This window comes from Mastacembelus armatus, chromosome 14 (assembly GCF_900324485.2).
Source record: "Mastacembelus armatus chromosome 14, fMasArm1.2, whole genome shotgun sequence".
Taxonomy (NCBI): Eukaryota; Metazoa; Chordata; class Actinopteri; order Synbranchiformes; family Mastacembelidae; genus Mastacembelus; species Mastacembelus armatus.
Genome location: NC_046646.1, coordinates 19,033,098 through 19,039,097, shown reverse-complemented (window position 1 = coordinate 19,039,097; position 6,000 = coordinate 19,033,098).

The following is a 6,000-nucleotide window of genomic DNA, read 5'->3' as shown; positions in this document are numbered from 1 at the left end:
CAGGTGCATGATGGGCCCATTTTGTAAAGCGTAACGACAGGATTTATCACTTTTAATTTTTAGATCAGTTTCAGGATGTGAACATGTTGCAGTGTTTCATCACTGGTGATGCTCAGCTTCAGGTGTACAATAATTATTGCATGTGTTCAAGAATTTCTGTGGTGGTGTATGTATTCAAAACCCCTTTGTGACTGTATTTCACAAGTATTGCTTGGTAACGTGCAAACTAGCCTGTTTAATTGAACTGTTCCATCTGCAGCCTGTTTCCTTATGGTACGTGCTGGGATAGTGTGTCCTGTAGTTGGTGTAATAAATACGGGCCTGTTGTTGAGGTTTTTAATAGTTTTCAGAATGCTTGTTCAGCGCTGCAGAGTACATCTAATTCTGATAACATCAAGCTCTGCTCACAGTATGCTCTCCTGGTGAAACTCCTCCATGTTCCATTAAAGAGAAAATAGCAGCTCATGAGTGCTGTGCTTGAGGCTGTACATGACCATGTGGATGAGGGGAGACTCACTGTAAAGACAGGGATGGCACAAATTATATATATATTTGGGGGTATTATATAGTTATTAGTGATCCCACATGTGACATTTAAATTGAAAACAGTAAGCATTTGCTTAAGTGGCGTAATTAAGTAATTGAGGCAGAATTACATCATGCTGGCATGGGAACAGTTACAGCCTCCAAGTGTTTTCTCTTTCCTCACATACACACAGATAAAGGTACATGTTTTATATCACTAAGTTCAGCTGAGGAGCGTGACGTCAGATGACTTATGGAGTACAATGTCACAGGCCTGTTCCCATGATTTGTAATGACCCTCAGCTCATAGGGGAGAGACTTCTCTTTCCACTCAGGAGGGTTGAAACAACATCAAATCAAGACTAGTGCCTTACATAAACACTGCGAAATGTATGGTGGGAGCATCCATCAGTGTGTAGTGAGGACAATAAGGAAACAGCTGGGTTAGCAGCTGGGTTAGCAGGCCATGCAGAGAAGAGTGAGAGGCCTGAGCGGTGAGAACACTTTGTTGAGCGTGTGTTTGTACGTGAAAGGGATCAGAGGTCATGTCATCTGTAACTAATGGAGATCATGAAACAGAGATTCAGAAAGTGTATGTGCGGGAATATCAAAGTCACACATGTGAGGCAGTGAGCTCAGCATAAATCAGAAGGAAACATATCTGAGATGTGAAGAGATCGAGTTTCAGAGACCTGAGTTTCTTCAGTCTGTGTGAACGTGTCACTCACAGCTGATGTTTTGCATTGAGGGTTCTTTAGGCAGACTGATGTAAGTGGAATGATGAGGTCAATGCTACATTTCATGCCTGCCATACTGTGGCGTGACACACAAACACAACAATGATGTAAACCCTCACAGATGCATAGGATACAGCACACTAATGTGTTTGCACATGCAGAGTCACAGGTTCCTTGATGATTTCATAAATAGTATAGACTAAACAGAGCTTTTCATGTCACTTCATGGCAACAACTTCTCAGCTGATGTAAAGTAAACTGACAGCAACTGAATCCTTTTTTGTTCTGTCCAGGCTGTGTCTCGCCTCCCGCTGTGAGCCTGGATATTCTAGGGTAGGTGGTAGATGATGAATGGATGAATGGATGAATGAATCCTTTGTACCTCACTACAATGATTCTGTTGCAATAGACAAAAGTCACTAAAGAGAATCATTGACATAGGAACCACAATCTTATCTTGTAGGCATAACTTCAAAGAGTATGTTTACAAAATTATGTTTGAAAGAAGTTTTGAGGTTTATCATCTCAACATTTTTTTAAAAGTTAGTATAAACATCTGAAATAGGTAATATTCCTTTTTTAAGAAATGTAGTTAATGTTGTTGCAGCTTCATTATGTGAAAAACACAAAATTATCAGTATCATTGTTTGTAGGAGCTTTAGAGACTTTTCTCAACACAATTTGTCACATATTGCGTTAATTTTCTTTCTTCTTCATTTGTTTTCACTTTCTGACTCATGTCATTTTCCAGTTTTACCACATTTAAGTTTATATAGCAGTGATACAACCAGTGCCAGGACTGTAATGCTTCTAGAGTCATTCATGGATTATTAGCTGCATTCATCTTTATGAGTCTTTCTCTGAGCAGCATCAGGACCAAGGCACCATCCTCAGAGGAGGCCAGTTATATAGCAGTGTTTTATCTAAATGCGTATACTGAAGACCCGACACAACCTCTGCTGACACATTTCACATCTGTTAGTTTGGCAATGTGTCAGTGAAGAGGAGTGAAATTTTTATGGCTTTGTTTTTGTTTGTAATGACAGCATTCAGTCTGCAAGTGTGTGTGCTGTGTGAGCATACAGTGTGTATGTCTGTGTCTACAGTCATTTTCACCACGGAGTGCTCTATAATTGTCTTTCCCTCCACTCTCTTTATTTGGTGAGGTGCTAAAAATGCCAATCAATTTGTATCCACAGCCTGGAAGCATAGCTCTTGGTTCTTTTCCAAGTGAACCAAGGTGCATTTCATGAGGAGTGAGAACATAATTGTACCAGCTACAGGAAATTGCACTCTAATGTACAGTTTTACAGGCATAAGGAGGGAGACTTTGACATCTGATAGCCTGCAATTACTCATACTGGAGAGTGTAGTGTGAAAATGATTCATGATGTTAATTTTAATCTTTGCTGGATGCATGTTCTTACAGGGTATAAACACCAAGGAAGGCTCAATATCATAGAGGTCAGAGATGATGGGTTAGCAACATGCTTTCCAGAAAATTACCAATATATGAGACCAGTTTTGTTTTTAAGTCATATTTTGCTTATAACTGGCCCATGTAACTAAATGCATTGATACAAACCTGCATGTTTTAATGCAGGGTTGTTGGATAAAGTGTGTATTTCTTTAGAGTTCACTGTCTGACATCCCTGCAGCAACAGACTGATGTTTAGCAGATGTTTTCATTAACAGAGGAATACAAATGGATGATGGCCATCACCATCTCCTTAACTTTAATAACTTGACCAATTCATACCATCTAAAGTTTTATGGTACATAGTGTTTGTTCTCCGCTGACTGTGACTGCTGACTCTCTGGACGTATACAAACCAAGTAGTCTGCAAATGTCAGGTCCTTATCATCATGATTAATGCCACCGAAACGCCCCCATGTAGTGGACAGTTGGTGGCCCCTGCAGGCCCATCACACATGATGTTGCACAGTCACGCAGAGTCTCGCCCCATATCAAATCCAGTGAGCCAAGACTGAACACTCACATACAGCACATGCATCATTTATGCACAACAACCGGGGCTGAAACGCTGTAGTTGGCACTGCAACCTGTTTTGATTTCTGTTTTATTGTTGTCTTAACTACTGTGAGAAAGATATATAAAGACTTTACGTTTGATAGGAACAGAGTAAAGAAACTGAGTGAGGGGAGAAACTCTTGATACTGAATAAATGCCATGTAGCTAATGTGGAGCAGGACCACCGCAGCTTCAGGCCTGATTGCAGACTTGGCAGACAGGGGGCAGCTGAAATGTGTTCACACAAAAGGAATGCCTGCATCACTTATTTTAAAAATGTGCTGTTCGAATGTGTGTGCCACCATACATGCTTATCTTTCCAAGGGAGTTGAATCAGAGTTAGTGAGGCCACAAAGAAAAGGACTGTGTTATGAAACAGTGAATAACCTTTGAAACACAAACTAACACTGTGATTTTTTTTGTGTGACAAGTTAATAGGTTTAGGTAGTGCTGTCCAGTGTTTCAGTATCTCATGTCATCAAATATTTGGTTGTTCTAGCTGAAAACATATCAGTACATCACTACTGAGCCCGCTCATCACATGTACATTTGCTGCAGGCATGATTCTGTTGCATTGATGCCATTATTTACCTGAAAGTTTGTTAAGCTTACAACAACTGGCACCAAACACCATGGGTTTCCTTTGGTTTTATTCCAGTGTGGGTCTCATGATGTGAGGAAAAAGTATGAAAGAAAAGCAAACCAGTTAGATTTTCATTGCTCAAAGGTGTCTGCACATCCACCAGAGCATGCAGGTGTTAGAATCGCAAAATCTTATTTCGATAATTACAGCTGAACCTTTTGGTAGTTTGAAAAGCTAAACTGTGCAATGTTGTGTGGTTATTCTGTTTTGTGTCACTGAGCACGAAACATTTCAGTGTCTGTGCACTTCATCTTCCTCCTGACATCGCTGTGTCTATTTCTGAAGTCTGATTTGTGGCCGTTGTCCTTTTTTCATGGAGTTTGTCCACACGTGTCGTCTGCATGCAGGCCTTGGCCTTTTTTTAGTACTGCCAGATTTCCTTGTCAATGGAAGTAGATTTAGATTAATGAGTGAAATACACGTGTATAGATTTTCATGAAGGGCTAATGGACTAAATTACAAAAGAAATGACTTAAATGGAAATGTTTTGAAAAGTTTTAGTTCCACTGTGGGGGGATGTCCCTCCTACAGGCTTCATAGCATCATGTGCATGAGCCAGACAAGTCTGACTGTTGTTGAGTGAAAGGTTGTTGCTGTGTCTGTTTGCCACCACTGACCTGTGCAATGACTACACCTCTGCAAACAGAGCAGTTAGAGTCATTACTGTGGCTGCACAGAGCCAAGAGAGACATGTTGTCTCCGCTGTGGTGGATTTTCTGCAGAATCTGCCAACAAAGAGAAAGAAAAAGGAATTTGCTCCAAAAACATTAGAGGGACAATTATGTGAATGGAGCAATAAAGAGCAATGTTTTAATCTCAACAGCCAAGACTCTGAAACTTCGTGTAATAGAAAAGGGACAAATACAATATGCAGCAACTTGGTAGTAAACAGATGGAAATTACAATCTGTTAGTATTAAATATGTTTAAACCCAATTTGCTTAACAATTCATGTTTAAAATGGTCGTCAGTACTTTCCAAAACAAATGTACCAAATAAAAAATGTTAACTGTTGCTCAAATGTACCTTCTATACTGTACATAAACAATCAACCAGGAGACAAATACAAAAGGAAATTTGGCCTATTATCTTTTATATGTTGAAAGTTGATCAAATTTGTCTCTTTCTCAGTGAACAAAGGGTGTCATATTGTTAATGGCTTGATTGAGAAACTGGGTTAAATTTCTCCTTTCCAGTTTTTATCAGTGTCTTAACACAACAATTACAGTTATCTCTTTCCAGTCTGGTACCTTGAGACTAAGAGCATAAACATAAAACTCCCTTGTGGTCTGAACATGATTGTCTGTGCAGCGCTGAGCTGTGTTTGTGTTGCCATGCATGCCACAGCTATGACTGCGATCTTTAAAGCATGTCAAAAAAGTAACTCGGAGAAAGAGAGAAAGAAAGCGAGAGCGACTGAAGGAGAAAAGCAGGCAGTGCAAAGAAAGACAATAGGGCTGAGCTGCCACTCAAGCCTTTGACAGCTTAATTTATGAGCTCTGCTTGTGGTGCGTACCTGCAATACGTCCTCTCCTCCTGACCATACATAGAATCAGGCACCACCAGACAGCCATGATGTAAATATTGAGCTGAGACGTTTTGGCAGCTGAAACAGTGACCTAAATGCTGAAAATATGAACACCACTCACAGCTGTTTCTTAGAAACAGGAGAGAAAAAAAAAAAACTAATGAAGTTACTGTAATCTTTTTATAGACTATCTGAGCCGTCTGCTCGGCTCTGCCATTAATCACAGATGATGACAGAAGGCCTTCGTTGGATGGAAGCTTCAGCCTTACATGTATATTCATATAGTTGAGAAAAATCACCCTCATCATTCAAATGCACTAAGCAAGGACTGGAGCTGTGGCTTAACTGTGCACTTTAGACTAAATTATAATCCTTTTTGTTCACTGATATGTGTTTATTAGGGGCACTAAAGCCTGAAACAGGCTTTTCCAATATGTTTACTGTCATTGATATGAATGTGCAGGCAAAGTGTTGGAAACTGTGCTTGAAACATGTCTGATTCATCGTGTTCAGTTTTCTTCTTCTTTGAAACCTTT